Raw genomic sequence first — 19,921 nt, forward strand, 5'->3', positions numbered from 1 at the left:
ATAGAAATATTAAAGCACACAGCAGAACCATTTCATTGTTGAATCACTCACTTTAACGATTAAGGAATGGTACATCGTGAGGAAACCTATATGCCTGAGAGTTCTCTAATGTTCTCAAAAGGTGTGTCAAGTCTGCCAATTTGCATTTAGCTAGCGTGGTGGACTATAGGCCATGACTTTTTTTAATTTGTATGGCAGCCATTACGAAAATCACTGTCTTGATTTTTTATTTTTTGTTGTTATAGCGGCAATAGAAATACACATTCTGAGACAGCTCTCTACCTATTACGGTTCATGAGAGATGAGTTCCCGCTGACAGACAGACAGACGGACGTACAGAGGGATGGACAGATGGGCTTAGAAATAAGGTTCTGCTGGCACCCTTCGTGTATGGAACCCTAAACTCGTAAATGTAGGCTGCTTTTCCACCAGAGATGTGGTATATGCTACATTGCCATGGATGTGTATGATATCCATTAATGATTTTCACTGCTCTACATAGCATTGGTGGGAACGGGCTCAACGAATCTATGTTTTTTTTAATGGAGGAATGTCTGCTACAGACTATGGGTGAGAGCTACGGCTGAGAGCTACGAAGAGACGCTACGGCTTCGAGCTACGAAGAGACGCTACGGGTGCACGAGTGGTGTAGCCGCATGCTCTCTACCACAGATTAGGGGGCGTCCATAAATTACGTGAGATGTTTAAGGGGGGAGGGGGTCTGGTTAAATCTCATCTAATCTTACGTTGGAGAGAGGGGAGGTCTCGGCATATATCACGCATTTTTTTTTCTGATTGAAACAAAAAAAATTATACTATTTTGGTCCATTTAATTGTTTGATTGTACATGCTTAAGATTTAATCTTAAGCGTAATCGTAATACGATTAAGATCATTCACTAATTCGTTCGAAAGAAAATAATTTCATTCATACTTCGGCGTTATACATGTACTGACTGTCAAACCACCATATTTGTTTTATACCAAATAGCTCAATTTAATCTGAATTTACCGTCTTAGTTGCTCACGCGCACAAAAAAGATCGGCACCATTTATGGACGCCCCCTTAGGGGGCTCTAATCTGTGCTCTCTACCATATGCATCGCGCATCTACCTCGCACAGCTGTTATTTCACGGCGGCGCATCTTACCTACTCCGCTTAGCATTACCTACCACCTCCCCATACCATAGACCCATAACACATCTCTGGTGGAAAAGCAGTCTAAGCCTTTCTAATTCACCACACCGCATACACCCTTAAAACCGCATGTCATGTGTATAAACCCCTAAGCTAAAAGGAAGGGGTAGGTACGCCCTGCAAATCGCACAAAACAAAACAGCAATTATCCCACCTGAATGTTTCCCATTGCTTAGAACCCCCCCATTTAAACTTCCCGAACAAAACCATTGGATTTAATTGCACAGTTTCGCTGAGAGGATCGTAATTAGTTATTACCAACTTATTTTTAAGCAGGGCTATAAGCAAAAAAATATAAATGTGAAAGTGTGTTTGTTTGTTGGTTTGTCCTTCAATCGCGTCGCAACGGGGCAACGGATTGACGTGATTTTTTGCATGGGTATAGTTAGAGAACTGGAGAGTGACATAGGCTACTTTTTATCCCGGAAAACCAAGGAGTTCCCACGGGATTTTTGGAAACCTAAATCCACGCGTACGAAGTCGCGGGCATCAGCTAGTATTTTTATAATTTTAATAGTGTTTTATCTACACTTAATACATTTCAAAAATTGCGGACCGGCAGGAATCGAACCCGCATTTAAAATATTAGTCTACTAGCTGATCCCCGCGACTTCGTCCATATAGCATAGCATATGTCACTCTCCAGGTCTTTATCTATACCCTTGCAAAAAATCACATCAATCCGTTGCACCGTTGCGACGTGATTGAAGGACAAACCAACAAACACACTTTCGCATTTATAATAAGGGTACTGATGGACACAATATGTAACAGTGTCCTTAAAATTGCAGTGTTGCTCACAACTAAAACGGGATTAAAAATCTAAAATCATAATAATTATATTATAGTCATCTGTCTTTGTCTACATCATCAGCAAGATATAAGAAAATTTTTATAGCCCTCAAACAAGCACCGTATGGCTTAGATATTCCAACAAACTATAACTCACAAACATTTTTCACCATTATTTCCTCGTCAAATAAGTTACTAAGTCCGAGTTTACATCTCGAACATGCAGATTTCTTTCAAAAAATATGCAAAAGTATTCTGGCGAACCGCCAACTAACATTGAGTGTAATTCGAACAAAAACATACCTTGTTACAAAGGTTTTAAGGTCGTTTGAGGAGCCTTTTATAAGTTTGCTAAAGCAAAGAAATAGAATTCTGAATGCCTGGGGCGTAGGGTTAGCACCTTTTTCCTTTCGATTAACTTTTATTCTATTGATTTGAATAAAGACATAGATAAAGAATTCGAGCAGAATTTTAAGTAGAACCATCTACTCGTACCATCGTAGGTATATATATATACTAATAAATAAAATTGAAGTGTCCGTCTGTAATTTAACTAGGTACCTACCTTATATTAAGCTCACGTGGTTATTTAAACTGTGCCATAACTGAATCAAACGTTTTAAAAAGTTTTGTCTGTCAAACGGTCCTTCGAGTTCACAGTTTTGTACGAGTTCATTTCCGCGATCAGCTGTTTGCAGGGTTGTCATATTGGAGTTTTAGGTATCACGCTACGAGGCTCAGATTTTTTTTGGTACATCTACACATCAGTCCTAACCTCAGCTTGCCGGGATGTTACAGACATTATAACGCCTTCTTTTTTTTTTAATTTATAGACTAGCGCTTGCCTGTATGTATCTGCAATCAGACCAGTAGGGCGATTGTCTAAAACCTGCATCAATCTTTATTACAATCTCAATTGTTCTGATTGGCTGAATTTGTGCGATTCTTGTTGCAACAATGCATTGTGGCCAATAGTGAGCGAGCATTAACCAAGCAGAGATGATTGCGATCGTGACATTGTAGCTGTCAAACAACCGCGGTAGGGCCACTGTTGCGCGATTGCGGGAGAATGACAGCTACAATGTCACGATCGCAATCACCTCTGATTGGTTGACGCTTGCTCACTATTGCTACCACGTTGCAACAATAATAGCACAAATTCAGCCAATCACAATAATTGAGATTGTAATAATGATGGAAACAGGTTTTAGGAAATCGCCCTCCTGGTGGCAAGTGATGATGCAGCCTAAGATGGAGCGCGCTTGCCTAGAAGATGCCTATTCACTCTTGTCTTGAAGGTACCCATATTATAATTGGAGGGGAGAACTGATGCTGGAAGGGTGTTCCAAATCTTAGCGGTTCGAATTAGAAATGAGGAGGCAAATCGCTTAGTACGTATCCGTGGAATTTCGACTACGTACGGGTGCAGACAGGGTGAAAGATGAAGAAGGAACCAGGTTGAAAGTTTCTTCGGTACACTCTCCGAAATATATCCTGTAAAATACCGATAGACAGGCAACTTTGCGCCAATGTTCCAAACTTTGAAGTTATGAGTTGACCAGTGGCCCTACCGCGGTTGTTTGACAGCTACAATGTCACGATCGCAATCATCTCTGATTGGTTAATGCTCGCTCACTATTGGCCACAATGCATTGTTGCAACAAGAATTGCACAAATTCAGCCAATAAGAACAATTGAGATTGTAATAATGATATATTATTAAATTACAAAAAACAAAAATACCAAACTTATTCTAGAACATAAAAATTACAAATCGAAAATATCATCTAAACCACCGCAACGAGGCAGGGTAGGGTGCCCAGAACGCTGGCAGCGTTACCTCGTTGAATGGCCAGACTAATATGCTGACCGAGGTAACTGCCAGCCCTCCGGTCCCCCGTGGATTCCGCGAGACGGGATGAAAGGTCCTTAAAAAAGGATCTAGCATCCTCGCCCCACGAACCCATGGTCTCCACCCCAAAAGGCACAAATATGAAACTATTTTCTATATTCTCATATTCGCGCCTCTTGGCCCTTTCTGCCTTAGTAGCCGCCGCTCCGGCCGCCACGGAGGTCGCCTGTACGTGTGACAGCGCCAGTGTATCCACACACGTGGCATCCCACACAAGCGACCTACCTTGCTTCCACGGGACAAGAGTCATACCGTCTGGTCTCTTGCCATCGCTACGTGCCAAACCATAATTATAATGATTGATGCAGGTTTTAGACAATCGCCCTACAGTTCGACAGACGACACCAATAAGTCTTCTAGCGCGACGGTCCAGGGAACCTATATATTTTAGGAGATGTTGGCAACCTTAGATAACAAGATACATAGTTCGGTTGAATTCAGGGAATATTGCAACGCTATTGCGTTTTGAATGTATGGTGATTTTTGTGGAATAGAAATAATATCGAGTGTGGAATAGCTTCTATAGTCTTTGTTTTATAGTTTAGAGAATTTCATGCATATATTTCTATTCTATATTCTTTCAACAATGAAGTTTGTCTGTGGGGAGCAGAAATATAAAAGCTTTTGTTGTGCATCGATTTTTAGGGTTCCGTACCTCAAAAGGAAAAACGGAACCATTATAGGATCACTTTGTTGTCTGTCTGTCTGTCCAGAAACCTACAGTGTACTTCCCGTTGACCTAGAATCATGAAATTTGGCAGGTAGTTAGGTCTTATAGCAGACATTAGGGGAAAAATCTGAAAACTGAATTTGTGGTTTCATCACATAAAAAAAAATTAAATTGTAGTCATGAAACTAATAATAAGTATTTTCAATTAACAAAGTAAGATAACTATATCAAGTGGGGTATCATATGAAAGGGCTCCACCTGTGAATTCTAAAACAGATTTTTATTTATTTTTATAAATCATAGTTTTTGATTTACTTATCGTGTAAAATGTCGAAAAAATACGACTGTACTACGGAACCCTCGGTGCGCGAGCCTGACTCGCACTTGGCCGGTTTTTAGTGGTTAGGTTTTACTACTTGACTGATAGGTACTGTTGTTTGTAATGGGATGTACTTACTACCTACCCTATAGATTTTCATTCCCTTGACGGATCTTGACAGATACGACAGACATATATTAAAGTGACTATAAGGGTCCCTTTTCCCTTTTAGGTACGGAACCCTACAAAACCGGCCACTGCGAGCCAGACTCACGCGACATATTGGACATTTTGGATGATAAATCAAAAACATAAACAAATACATAAAAATAAATAAAAATCCGTTTTAGAATGCACAAGTACAGACCTTTTTTTTCTAATATGACACCCCACTTGGTATAGTAATCTTACTTTAAAAGTTGAAAATACTAATTAATTATTTGTTCATGAACACATTTTTTTTTGTGATGTAACCAAAAATTCATGGTTTTTAGATTTTTCCCCTTATATCTGCTATAAAACCTAACCTACCTAAAAAACAAATACTTTTGTTGTTATCGGAAACGGAATCTTGGCATGAGTTACAGCTGTGCCTTAATAAATCGGAAAAACCTATCTTACCTGCAATATTAGCTTTATGCTAATAGAACTGCATTTTCATAAATGAGACTATTATTTTTAGGGTTCCGTACCCGGGATCCATACTAAGCCTCCGCTGTTTACTGTTATGATAATTATTAGTACTAGCTTATGATCGCGACTTCGTCCGCGTGGACTACATAATTTCAAACCCCTATTTTACCCCCTTAGGAATTTTCAAAAATTCCTTTCTTAGCAGATGCCTACGTTATATTAGCTATCTGCATGCCTTTCAGCCCGATCCGCCCAGTAGTTTGAGATATGCGTTGATAGATCAGTCAGTCAGTCAGTCAGTCAGTCACCTTTTCCTTTTATATATTGGGGTTATCTTTTTTTTTCAGGTTTTGAAGCAGTATAAAGATTAAAACCTGGTGGGAACAGGTATGATTGATTTTGTTTCTTGTACACAATATACTGAGCCTAATGCTAACCATGTTTGGGCTTGGAGTTATGGTGCATTCAATATTAACTGGCGTGTTTCCACTTGCGATCGTCTTTAGCAATTATTAGCTTATGCCCGGACTTCGTCCACGTGGGCTAGGTAATTTTCAAACGCCTATTTTACCCCCTTAGGAGTGGAATTTTCAAAAATCCTTTGCCGCCCGATCCGTCCAGTAGCTGTGCGTTGATAGATCAGTCAGTCAGTTAGTTAGCTTTTCCTGTTATATAAGTATATAGATTTTATATTTTATAATAATAGTACGTAATTGAATTTAATAACTTCTGTTCTTTCATTCTAACTAAATTCCCTCTGATTATAATATAGGTTCTGAGTATTAATTTATTTTCCCGTGTTCTCCTCATTAGAGACATATTCTACTTAAATTATTATCACAATACGAGTAGGTATGTGCGATCCTTTAACAAAACCATTTCATAATCCTATTACCATTTCATAGAAAGCAAACTTTCCCAAGAATTCCGTTTTCTGTTTAACTATAATGCGGCAAAGAGCAAATTCCCCCAGAAAGGGGAGGTAATATTAGTACATTGCAAAGCATCAGACCAATTGGTCGAAAAAATTCACCGGAATTCAAAGCTGCTATCGATATACTATTTGTTGCGATGGATTATATGGCTTATGATATATTATACAGTGGAATAAAATTCCACTTATTACAGCGATTAAAAATATCGAGGGTTACTTGTTACCGAGACTCCATTTCTAATTCATAATTCATTTATTTATTGCAAAAGAATATGGTGTTAATGGTAGTGTGAAAATATTTTTGAAAGCTGTGTATTACCAGATAATATGGCGTGCAATAGTGATATTTCAATAATTTTCAGACTACAAATTACTGTGCATTCGTCATTCTTGCATTTACATCATGTGGGTATACTTTTTTGCTTGAGTTTTCATAACATTTTGTATTTGTTCCACGATTTCGTCCGCGTGGGTTTAAACTTTTTAAAGATTTTTATGTGTTTATATTATAAGACCATAATATGATGCCTGCACATCACGCCGCAACGGAATAACAGATAGACGTGATTTTTTGCATGGGTAAAGTTAAAAGTGTAAAATGTTGAAGAGTAACATTTGACCTCAGAAAAAATCAAACAATTCTGATTTGAATCAATAAAGACTAATGGTAAAGTCGTGGGCATCAGCTAGTTTAAAATATGGAGTTATATTATACGGTATGTATTAAGATACAAAACATTTTTCCGATTCAATTTCAAAAGTGTAATTCCCCGCGCGTTTATTTTAGTATCAAACGAGAACTCCTAGAGCTCTCGTTTTACAAGTTTAAAGACCATTTAACAATCTTTCACAACTCGTATCGCCAGAACGACGTCACACCTTAGTGTAATTGCCATGTAAATTCGCACGATGCGTTGTGCGTTGTCGTAGGACTTTACGATGCGACGTCCCACCACAAGTATTATGGAAGGGCTCTGTGTCGACTTTGAGGCCGTGTTACTCTATGGAACTGCGGTATTCCTTTGTATGCAAATATCAAAGACAACCATTAATTTTGTACAGCAAGTATATTTTTCAAGCTTAGCACTCGCAAATTGGTTATTAAAACGTAGAAATAGGCAGCGGAAATAGTGTTATTTATTCGTATTTCAGGAAAGAACTAATCAAAAAAGTTTTTGGTGTTCGAAACTAGATTTTTTGACTGTAGTTAAAGTTTTATTTGATTTTAACCGTTCTGCACCCGAAAGGTGCCAACGGGACCTCAGTACAGGTCTCTGATGTCCGTTCGTCTGTCTGTCTGTCAACGGGATGTATCTCATAAACCGTAATAGGTAGATAATTGAAATTTTCACAGAGCATATATTTCTATTGCTACTATGCATCAAAAGAAACAAAAATTTCAAAATGGCCGCCATGTCTATAACAATAAAATAAAAAGTGTTATTTCTTGTACGATGGTAAGTACAGAACGCTTCGTATCCGACACGCACTGGACCGACTTTTTATGAATCTGTAGTAACGAACGAAATGTAAAAGGTATGTGCCCGGGATCGAACCTCGGTACCTACTCTCGAATACGATGCTGACTTAAACACTGGGATATATCCGCTTCCTAGTTTAGCAGTTATTAAGCGTTTCTTTTGGGACCTCTAGCCACTTGATAAAATACACTTTTATAAAATACTAAATGATGCCCGCGACTTCCTCCGCATGGATTTAGTTTCTAAAAATCCCATGGGAAATTTTTGATTTTCTGTAATCAAAAGTAGCCTATGTCCTTCCCTGGGTTGCAAGCTATCTCTGTACCGAATTTCGTCTCAATCGGTTGAATAGTTGGGCCGTCAAAGGCTAGCAAACAGACAGACCATAGATAGACAGATAGACAGACAGACAGACACACTTTCGCATTTATAATATTAGTATGGAAGTATGGATTCAAATCACTACCCATATAAATGCGAAAGTGTGTTTGTTTGTTGGTTTGTCCTTCAATCACGTCGCAACGGAGCAATGGATTGACGTGATTTTTTTCATAGATGACGTGACTTTTTATCCCGAAAAATTAAAGAGTTCTTACCTCCACCTAAAAACCAAAATCCACTCGTACGAAGTCACGGGCATCACTATAACTGATGTAGTAATTATTTAGGTACTACTACCTAAATAATTAAGATCCGTATCTTGTTAAATTACAATAAATAACTTAGTACAATTCTTTGGGGAGCCAGCGGTTTAGCTTATTACGGACATGATAACCTCCTTATAATGTTATCGCGACCCAAAAGGCCGTAAACCCACAAAATCCCTAAAAGGATTCAAATTAAACACACTTCCCTGCCTCATTTATTAGTCCCTAAAGGGTTTAAGTTAGTTTTAAAGATGCTAGTATTCCAGCCTGTAATACTAGAATCCTGTAATTTACAGGGTTCTTTATATTCGTACTAGCTGAACCGCCCTGGCTTCGCTCGGGTGGAATTTAGAAAATCGAGGTGGGGGTTGAATTTCCAAAAATCCTGAAACACGTATTCCTTCATTTGTGACCGAAAACCCAAATACTAATTTTCATGCAACTAACTTGAAAAACGACGGACTTTTATACAAACTTTCATCCTCTATTTAACCCCCTTGGTAGTAGAATTTTCGGTGAAATCCATACTAATCCATACTAATATTATAAATGCGAAAGTGATTCTGTCTGTCTGTCTGCTAGCCTTGCACGGCCCATCCATTCAACCTATTTTGACAAAATTTGGTGCAGATATAGCTTGCATCCCGGGGAAGGACATAGGCTACTTTTTATCCTGGAAAATCAAAGAGTTCCCACGGGATTTTGAAAAACCTATACCCACGCGAACGAAGTCGCGGGCAACAGCTAGTACTTAATAATTTTATTTTTACGTAATAATTTTATTTTTAACCAAAAGTTTAAATAAAAACTTTAATAGATGTAACTTATAAAAATGACGGACTTTCATACAAACTTCCATCCCCCACTTAACCCACTTAGGGGTGGAATTTTGTAAATTCCTTTCTTAGTGGATACCCATTACCCAATCTTTACAAAGAACATACCCTCTAAATTTCATGTCTCTAGGACCAGCGGTTTAGGCTGTGCGTTGATATATAAATCAGTCAGTGAGCCAGTCAATCAAGACTCAGGACTTAGAATTTTATATAATAAAGATCCTCTTTACTGAGGGTCGTGACTCCTTTCCATTAACACATAATGGCAGGTGTTCTATTGGGATAATAATGCGGTGGGATCCCAGATCCTTCCGTATACAAGTCACTTGAAAAACACACTCGTATTTTTCCTCTGAGTTTAATATCCACGGAAGTGATGGTCGAATTTTGTTTTTAATATATCACTCGGACTGCACGTGAGCGCAAACATTCGCAAGAAACTTGGTGCAATATTAAATATTTGCACTTATCTCGCACGGTGCTATAAATCTTGTCGAGATATCATCGGGAAAATGATATCTTTTTTGCTGTAACTCGTACAGTGTACATAAAAAATTAATAGGTTTTTCTTCTATCCACAAAGTCAGAGGGAGATTCTAATGCTGAGATCTACAAAGCGCACTTTGACTTTGCTCAGACTTAAGATTGAGTTAAAACGAGACAGATTTATGTGAGAGATATAGCTCTGTCTCGTTTTAACTCTGTCTTAAGTCTAAGCTAAGTCAGAGTGCGCTCTATAGATCTCACACTGAGTCGTATTGTTCATTCCGACACCAAAAAACGTAGGAATTTAGAAAGCACTAACGATTCTAAAAAAGTTTGCTACGTAGGACCAATGTCTTTAGGCACCTAGTTTTTAGTTTGGTCCTACGACCTACGTTGTAAACTTTTTTAGAATCATCAGGTTTTCTAAATTCCTATGTTTTTTGGCTAAAACTATTTAGTTTTTTTGGTTTAAACTATTTAGGACGGCAACATTTATGAATATTGTGATCCTTTCCCATGATTAAAATGGTAGGGGATTTCTGGTTTCGTTACTAATGCGATGGACTTCCTAGACCCTTCCCCGTACATTTCAACTAAAGTTTAGTCTGCGACAGGTTGAGATGGCAATCGGGGTATGAGGCGGGGGGGACGCCGCGCACACCTGCACATCACTCGCGCTCGCCTGCACCGGTTTAGCGCGGGGCTATGCGGGCACACGAATAGATATATAATGTGGTGGGGGTGTGCGAGGCGTCCCCCACCCCCCCCCGATTGCCATTTCAACCTGTCGCGTACCTACTATAGCTACAATTTTGACATTAGCTTAACGATTATTAACAGATAAAAATAAAAATAACGAGGGCTAAACGAGGAATGAAGAAAACGAAAGATCAAATTCGGACCACCCATCCAGTCACTGACTTGAGTCAATGTTGCTTAACAATTGCTCTCCGAAGAAACAAAAATAGTCAATTCGGTCACCCATCCATTTACCGACGCGGACGTTTGGCGTGCGGGACGCGGACGTCCGTCCCCCCGCCTCATACCCCGATTGCCATTTCGACCTGTCGTATAGGTCACATATCCCTCAAAAGGATTAAAGGTTAATCCCAGATTAATTTCGCTTCAGCAATAACGCGCCGTTATAATTAATCGATGGGGAATTAACACCTTCCATAAAAGATAATATTTTTGCTCATTTTCGATAAATTTTCCCCCACACGTATTGTGTATTAAATATGGTTCGACAAAGATTAATGAAGAGAAAACCGGCCAAGTGCGAGTTGAACTCGCACACGAAGGGCTCCGCACTGTAGCGTCGTACAAGAAAATATTTTTTTTTTTTTTTTTTTTTTTTTTTTTTTTTTTTTTTTTTATTTTTTTTTTTTTTTTTTTTTTTTTTTTTTTTTGGGATCGATTTTTAATCGATGGGGAATTAACACCTTCCATAAAAGATAATATTTTTGCTCATTTTCGATAAATTTTCCCCCACACGTATTGTGTATTAAATATGGTTCGACAAAGATTAATGAAGAGAAAACCGGCCAAGTGCGAGTTGAACTCGCACACGAAGGGCTCCGCACTGTAGCGTCGTACAAGAAAATATAACACTTTAATTTTCTTAATTTTCCAATTTCTTAATTTGCCTCATTTTGTAGTTTTAGTAATTTAGTATTTTTCAAACCCGCAATGTATAATGGCCTACTTCCGGAACGTTCGTTGACCTCTAGCGTCAGTAGATGTTTTATTTGCAATATATCGTGCAAAATATAGGTTTAGTTATATTTTTTTCGCGGACTCTTTCTGATTTAGTCACTTCTAGAGAGACTCTAAGTATAGCTCTAGACTCTAAGAAAGCTTTCTTATGAGGCTCATAGTTAGCGACCATATCTCGGATCCTTATGTCATCACTGACAACACGCACTGTTCGAAGACTTTGTTTTATCCATACTATCCATCCATACTAATATTATAAATGTGAAAGTGTGTCTGTCTGTCTGTCTGCTAGCTTTTCACGGCTCAACCGTTCAACCGATTTTGACGAAATTTAGTACACAGATAGCTTGCATCCCGGGGAAGGACATAGGCTACTTTTTATCCCGGAAAATTGAAGAGTTTCCACAGGATTTTTAAAAACCTAAATCCACGCGTACGAAGTCGTGGGCATCAGCTAGTTAGTGTATAAATCACAGAACAAAATTAAGGGTGGCTCCGATCCTAACTCAGAAACATTTTACAGTGAATACATAAATTGTAAAGGATCGTTCACACGACAAAGGGTTGCTAATGATATTCCCTTGCGTGATTCCTGGCAGTTAGAGCCTTATGCGGTATTTGCATTGCGTTTATTATATTCCTACTTATACCATTATACTTATATTTACAACTGGTGAGAGTTTAAAATGTGAGGGAAAATTAATTGCTGGTTTGAATTATACATTTTCAGGATGTTATCATTATGACAATAGTCTGAGTAGCCTTATTATAAAGAACTAGCTTACGCTCGCGACTTCGTCCGCGTGGACTACACAAATTTCAAACCCCTATTTCACCTCCTTAGGGGTTGAATTTTCAAAAATAATTTCTTAGCGGATGCCAACGTCATAATAGCTATCTGCATGCCCAGCCCGATCCGTCCAGTAATTTGAGCTGGGCGTTGATAGATCAGTCAGTCAGTCAGTCAGTCAGTCAGTCAGTCACCCTTTCCTTTTATATATTTAGATTTTCAACTGGTGAGAGTTTATGTGGGGGGAAATTAATTGTTGGTTTGAATTAATACATTTTCAGGATGTTATCATTATGACAATAATCTGAGTAGCCTTATTTTTAACCGACTTCCAAAAAGGAGGTGCTTCTCAATTCAGCCCGTTTTATTTTTGACTTTCTTTTATATAACTTGCCTAGTAGCAGTGGCGTGCATAGGGTTTGAAGCCTGGGTAAGCATTAGTTTGGTAGGAACCTGTTTACTGGCAAGTTATAATGAAAAATATGCATTGAGCTATTACAACTGGGGTAAGCAATGCTTTCATGCCTCTATGACCTGCACGCCACTGCCTAGTAGGTACCTACTATAGTGCAAAGTTGCGTGCATCGTGTAGTAGTCTAGAAACGTGCACTCAAAAAGTCAAACTTAAAAAACCGGTTAAGTGCGAGTCGGACTCGTGCACGATGGGTTCCGTACCATCAGTAGGTACCCTTATTATAAATTGGGTGTACACTCTAAATTTTTTCTCTGTGAATTGTAATTGTTATTTTATAATGTTAGAACCAGACCACTGTTAGAATTTTAAAATTTCATGGACCCCTGTCAAACCTGTTTCAGGAAAAAAAAAACATTGAATTGTAGAAATCAGTTATATTGGTAGTTTCCTGTATTTACTATAACTGACACATACAAAGAAAAAATCAAAATCGATTTCACGCCGCAGATGATAATTCACTAACTTAAGTTAGTGAGAAGGATGCTGTTGTTTGGCCTCAACATCGCTGATATCATCTGTACCCGTAGTACAAGATTTTACGTCTCACCAAACGAAACCAAATTCGAGAGTCGAAATACTTCCGCGTTACAGTAAAATTGACCTAAACAGCCTTGAATTGAAGTCAAATATTGCGACAGGGTCTTCTCCGGTTGGCCGAAGGCCAAGCGGGGGTACGGGCCTAATATTCAATGCCACTGATTTTAATTTCGCAATGTTTCCGCTTGGAGCGCTGGCTGTAGAAGTGTAGACAAACTTGAGCTTTAAAACAAGGCATTTAAGACCCAGTTTACTGTAACGCGGAAGTATTTCGACTCTCGAATTTGGTTTGGTTTGGTGAGACGTAAAATCTTGTACTACGGGTACAGGACTGTTCCGAGAAGCGTCATTACGTGATCGGTCGGTGGAGGCAAGGCAGTGCATGTGGTGCAGTTTACCACACAAGGGTTTACTGAGCTGCTGCGGACCCCGAGTACACATGATACGGACCCCTAAGGGATCCATGGACCCAACTTTAAGAAACCCTGATTCAGAACAAAATGGCATCTAAAAATAACATCTTTTTGCATGCAGTGCACAGCGACAATACCCTACATTTCGTGGGGTAAAAAGTCGTGTCGGCCTCGTACCGTTGCCGCGTAGTAAGCAGCGAGGCTTTTTGCATGCATAGCGACAATACCCTACTTTTCGCGGGGTAAAAAGTCGTGTCGGCCTCGTACCGTAGCCGCATAGTAAGCAGCGAGGCTTTTTGCATGCATAGCGACAATACCCTATTTTTCGCGGGGTAAAACGTCGTGTCGGCCTCGTACCGTAGCCGCATAGTAAGCAGCGAGGCTTTTTGCATGCATAGCGACAATACCCTACTTTTCGCGGGGTAAAAAGTCGTGTCGGCCTCGTACCGTTGCCGCGTAGTAAGCAGCGAGGCTTTTTGCATGCATAGCGACAATACCCTACTTTTCGCGGGGTAAAAAGTCGTGTCGGCCTCGTACCGTAGCCGCATACTAAGCAGCGAGGCCTTGAGGTTGCCCCGCAATGCGGTGCCGCATTAATATTTTACGGTACACGTTAACTAAGTGAAAATAAGTATGATGTTGCTTGATCCAAAGATAGTTGCAACGTTGATGTACAACTCCCGAGATAGAGAGTAAGTTCCGTAAAACGTGCAGCAATCATTATTACAATCTCAATTGTTGTGATTGGCTGAATTTGTGCTATTCTTGTTGCAATAATGCATTGTAGCCAATAGTGAGCGAGCGTCAACCAATCAAGTGATTGCTATCGTGACATTGTAGCTGTCATTCTACCGCAATCGCGTAGCTGGTACGATTCAGAAAGAAATCGGTTCACCCAAAATGACCCCAAGAGCGCGCCACCACACACGATCCTCCGCCTCCCTCATCCACCCACTTCCCGCTACCTTCTTAAGGTCGTCAGTCCAACGGGTTGGAGGTCGTCCCATACAGCGCTTGCCGATACGCGGTCTCCACTCCAGAACACGTCTGCCCCAGCAGCCATGGTTTTGCTTCAGCTGGCCAAATTGTTGAGCTATGTCGGTCACTGATTCTCCTACGGATTTCCTCGTTACGGATTTTGTCCCTCAGAGAGATGCCTGCTCCATAGGACGCTGAGTGACTTTAAACTTGTGGATAAGACCCAACTGTCAGTGTCCACGTTTCAGCCAATTCAATTACCATGTCCTTATCAAACTAAGTGTGTATTGTTGATTAGCATCTATATCAATGTTGCGCGAGTTTATAATGCAGGTACGTGTTTTCGTGAAATTCGCAAGTTTCAATTTAAACTACGTAAGTGATACCTATCTCCATTACAAATCTAAATATCATCATCATCATCATCGTGTGCCTTCTTCGAAACGAAATTTGGAGGTGATCATGCGAAAAGCTTCTCTATATAATGCCGCCTCTTTTAACTTTGGGTAACTAAGCCCTGTCCACCCCCTTATATTATATCGTCCAACTATTTGCGTCTTTGGCGACCCGGAGCCCTTTTGCCTTCAATTTTTCCTTCCAAAACTAATCTTTGAAATGAGAATTGGGCCCCTCTTTGTAAATATCCAAAGAAAGCGAGTTTCCTTCCAAATATAATATGTATAAAAGAAAAACTGACTGACTGATCCATCAACGCACAGCTCAAGCTACGGGACGGATCGGGCTGAAATTTGGCATACAGATAGCTAGTATGACGTAGACAACTGCTAATAAAGGATTCTTAGTACCTCTCACTAATAAGACCACAGCGCTTACCACTGCGCCAAGGAGGTAGTTTAAAGTTCAGCCGACAGATTGATTTAAAAGTGCTGAAATAATACCCATCTCTAATTTAGTTACTTATATTAAATACATAGATATACCATCTTACCTGATCTTTTAGATGACCTTTTTAGGCATATTTTGCCTGGGGTGCCAGCCAGGTGACCTCCCAGTGTGCCTGGGTGCTGCTGGTCCCTGCTGCACCCTGGTAACATGGCTAATAATTTATCTTCGGGGATATTGTTGGCTATGGCTATTGACCTGGAACTCAGCGGGCGATGGAGAGAGCTATGGAGTTTCTCTACGTGATCAAATCAGGAATGAGGAGAACTAGAGTAACCGACATAGCACAACGGGTTGCGAAGCTGAAGTGGCAATGGGCAGGGCACATAGTTCGTACAACCGATAGACGTTGGGGTCCCAAGGTGCTGGAATGGCGACCTCACACCGGAAGACGCAGCGTTGAAAGACCCCCCACTAGGTGGACGGACGACATCAGATGGGTCGCAGGGAGTCGCTGGATCCAGGCGGCGCAAGACCGTGGCGTGTGGAAGTCCCTACAAGAGACCTATGTCCAGCAGTGGACGTCTATTGGTTGATGATGATGATGTTGATGAATTACCTGGCAGGGGGAGGTTTTCCGCGTGTCCCTTTGACTAGCAAAGGGCACAGTGGACGAGGCGAAGGATGGACGCAGGCGATATTGCTTCGGTGTTCCCGTGACCCAGTCGCCCGGCGACGCGCGACGCGCAGGAGCGGCGCTGGCTGGCTTGTTGGGTAACTGGCTGGCTTCCAGGGGGGAAGGCATATTTTGCCTAAATAGATACCATATAAATGCTGCAAGAAAAATACTTACAGTAGCAGCTTAAAGTTATACAGCTACAGAGCGAGCTGGAGGCGTAATTACAAAAAGTAATCAAGCGAGATCAAACGGAAATAGGTATGTTTTGTATGTGAAAGCTAAAGAGTCTAAAGACCCGCCCGCCCTTCACGAACTTGAAAATAAAAGTATATAATGCGCTATCTTCGCCTTTTGCTTTTTTTTAGTGAAAACCCTGATATAACCTTTTATAATAAAATCCCGCAAACTATTTTGGACCTACCTTTAAGTACACAAGTTTAAAAAATCTATTAAAAGTATGCTCCTGAAAAAAGCATATTACACAATTGAAGATTATCTAAATGATAAAAGAGCGTGGATTTGACCTGCAGCTCGTTCCAACAACGCACAGGACTGCAAATACTTTTTTATATATGGCATAATATTGTGTATCAAATATTTAAAAAGAGCAACCGCCGAGTTTCTTCCTGGTTCTTCTCGGTAGGAAAGGTATTCCGAACCAGTGGTAGATGCATCCGACGATTCGAAAGCACTTATGAGAACAAAAAAGATTTATTATTATGCTTTCTCGAGACAGGGTAATTTTTTGGGGTCCGTATCTCAAAAGCAAAAAAGGAACTCTTTTAAGACCACTTTATTGTCTGTCTGTCTGCCGTGTCCGTCAAGAAGAAAAAGATATAGGGTACTTTCCGTTTACCTAGAATCATGGAATTTGGCAGGTAGGTAGGTCTTATAGCACAAGTAAAGGGAAAATTCGAAAATAATGAAATTATGCTTCATCATCATCATCAACCGATAGACGTTCACTGCTGGACATAGGTCTCTTTTAGAGACGTCACGGGCTTGCGCCGCCTGAATCCAGCGGCTCCCTGCGACTCGTCTGATGTCGTCCGTCCACCTAAAAGTCCATACGGATTGCTAATATTGGATAACGCAGGTACTTTAACATTGGACAATACAGTACGCGACCGAAAGTAATGTACATCGACCTTTAGAAAGAGATAGCAGATTTGTAGAGCGCTGTCCCTGTCGTTGAAACCAACAAAACGTCATATAGGTATGAGTGACAGAGACAACGCTCTACAAAGCCGAAATGTCATTCTAAAGACCGATGTAAGTACCTACACTACTTTCGGCCGCGTATTCAATTGCTCAAAATCGATTTCTAATCAAAGTCAAAGTCAAAGTCAAAGTCAAATGATTTATTCAAAATAGGTAATAAATTACTCTTATTGATTGTCTGGTATAGTGTTAGATTTGTAAGATATAGTGGTGATAATTATAACGCAAACTTAAAACTAAAGCTACGAGGCTAATCCTGAATAAAAATAACTAGATTAGCGAATTTCAATTCAACAGGAAATACCAAATGGCATTCACATTACAAAAGTACGGCTGCTTTGAAAAACATTCCATGCAAGTTCCTGGAATGGAATTCACAAGTTAATTCCTAGTTTCTAGCTTCTGGAATCGAACATTCCGTGTTTCTATAGTTCCTAGTATTGAACTCTCGTCCAATTCCACTGCGGTTATTGAATTGTAGGTCTTAACTGTAACATAATCCTCATGATCTGGTGCTGCAAATATTCATGGGCGGCGGTAATCACTTAACATTAGGTGACCCGCCTGCTCATTAGCTCGCTCTTGTTTTTTTTTTTAAATTCCATTATCAGCCTACATACTGAGCGCATTTTAATGTAGATAACGGGTGCATACCACGATTAATTTGGCGTTTTTTATTTGTCGATATTTGGTTTTAACTATAATCATGCAAAAAATCACTTCAATCTGTCGCTCCATTACGAATTGATTGAAGGACAAACAAACACACTATCGCATTTGTAATATAGGTGCGTACGGGCAAGTGATGACAGTGTACATATTAAAAAAAAAAGGTCCATTAAAATTCGCATAAATATTTCCCTCTGCGCTAAATCACCGAAATTTTACTGACGAGTGTGGTTGCACGGATCCCCTACTAATGCACCGCGTTTATTAACCGAACCACGGAATTAACAATAGCTATAGAACTGGTGAATGGTGATACAAAACGGTGAGAGCCTTGTAGAATAGAATAGAATAGAATGTTTTTTTATTCATGTAAACTTTTTAAAAGTGCTTATAAATAGTCAGGTAGTTTTAATTTACCACTGGTTCGGAATGCCGTTCCAACCGAGAAGAACCAGCAAGAAACTCGGCGGTTGCTCTTTTTAATTTTTCAATTTACAATGTTATTATACCGTACTATACAAGCCATTGCAGCCCCGTGCATTGCTGGAGCGAGTCAAATCCAAGCTTTTTTATCGTTTACATAGTCTGCGACTGTATAATATGCTTTTTTTAGGAGCATACTTTTAACACATTTTTTAAACTTGTGTAAAGGCAAGTCTAAAATTGGTTGTGGAATTTTATTATAAAATATTACACTCATTCCCACAAATGACTTCGCACCTTCCAGAGGCGGAGCGCAGGAGTAGCCAGCTTATTTCTGTTTCTAGTTTGCCTATCATGGAGATCACTGATTTTTTTGTAACTGTGAATGTTTTGTCGTACAAAAATTATATTATTGTAAATAATAATATAATTTTTGTACGAGTATAATAGTTGTAGTTGAGACGTCTTGAAATTCCACCCCTAAGTGGGTTAAATGGGGGACGGAAGTTTCAATGAAAGTCCGTCATTTTTGAAGTTACATCGATGAAAATTAGTATTTAAGCTTTCGGTTAAAAATAAAAAAATAAGTATTTCACGATTTTTGGAAATTCTACTACCAAGGGGGTTAAAAAGGGGATGAAAGTTTGTATGAAAGTCCGCCATTTTTCAAGTTATTTACATGAAAATTGGTAATTAAATATAAAATTGATTTTTTTTGCACATACCTACAGTTAGTTTTAATTGGAGTCAAAAAAGATCCAGAGTTTAGAGTTTTGTTAAGTATTGTTCGCGACAGGTCTTCGAGTGAGGTGACATCACAAACAGAGTAAATTAAAAAAAAATTAAACAACCATTCCGGCAACAAATAAAAAAATATGTATTTCAGGGTTTTTGGAAAATCAACCACCACCCTTTTCACCCACCTCGATTTTCTTAATTCCACCCGGGCGAAGCCGGGGCGGATCAGCTAGTATGCCTATAATTAGCGTCCATCTCGTGGATCCATATGTCACTGGCAACACTCACTGTCCGAAGACCATGAGGAACATTTCTATTACTTGAAATTCTGTGACGTGACCCTTTCTGTGGGAAATAATTGGAAAAGTTAGCGGCTGTAATGTCCGCAGCTGGAGTGCTTCAACTTACTCGTCGGTCCCCGAGCTGGGGCCAAATGAGCTTCAAGCATCCCCATACATTAAATATTATTGAAACCTACCAACTGGTCGAGTTTTAGAGAAATCTAATTTATGGTAATAGGTTAGTAGCATTG

The 19,921-nt window shown here is 39.7% G+C and overlaps 1 protein-coding gene across 1 annotated transcript in view; it reads left to right on the forward strand.

The window, feature by feature from the left end:
• The first annotated feature begins 224 nt into the window (after window positions 1-224).
• The window catches only part of LOC117992983 (venom acid phosphatase Acph-1-like), a 520,874-nt gene continuing 501,177 nt past the window's right edge, over window positions 225-19,921 (forward strand). Inside the window, exon 1 of the mRNA XM_069506265.1 lies at window positions 225-238. The gene's annotated coding sequence lies outside the window, so the exon portion shown is untranslated. The remainder of the gene's footprint in view (window positions 239-19,921) is intronic.

The sequence above is a fragment of the Maniola hyperantus genome, chromosome 22, assembly GCF_902806685.2.
Source record: "Maniola hyperantus chromosome 22, iAphHyp1.2, whole genome shotgun sequence".
NCBI lineage: Eukaryota > Metazoa > Arthropoda > Insecta > Lepidoptera > Nymphalidae > Maniola > Maniola hyperantus.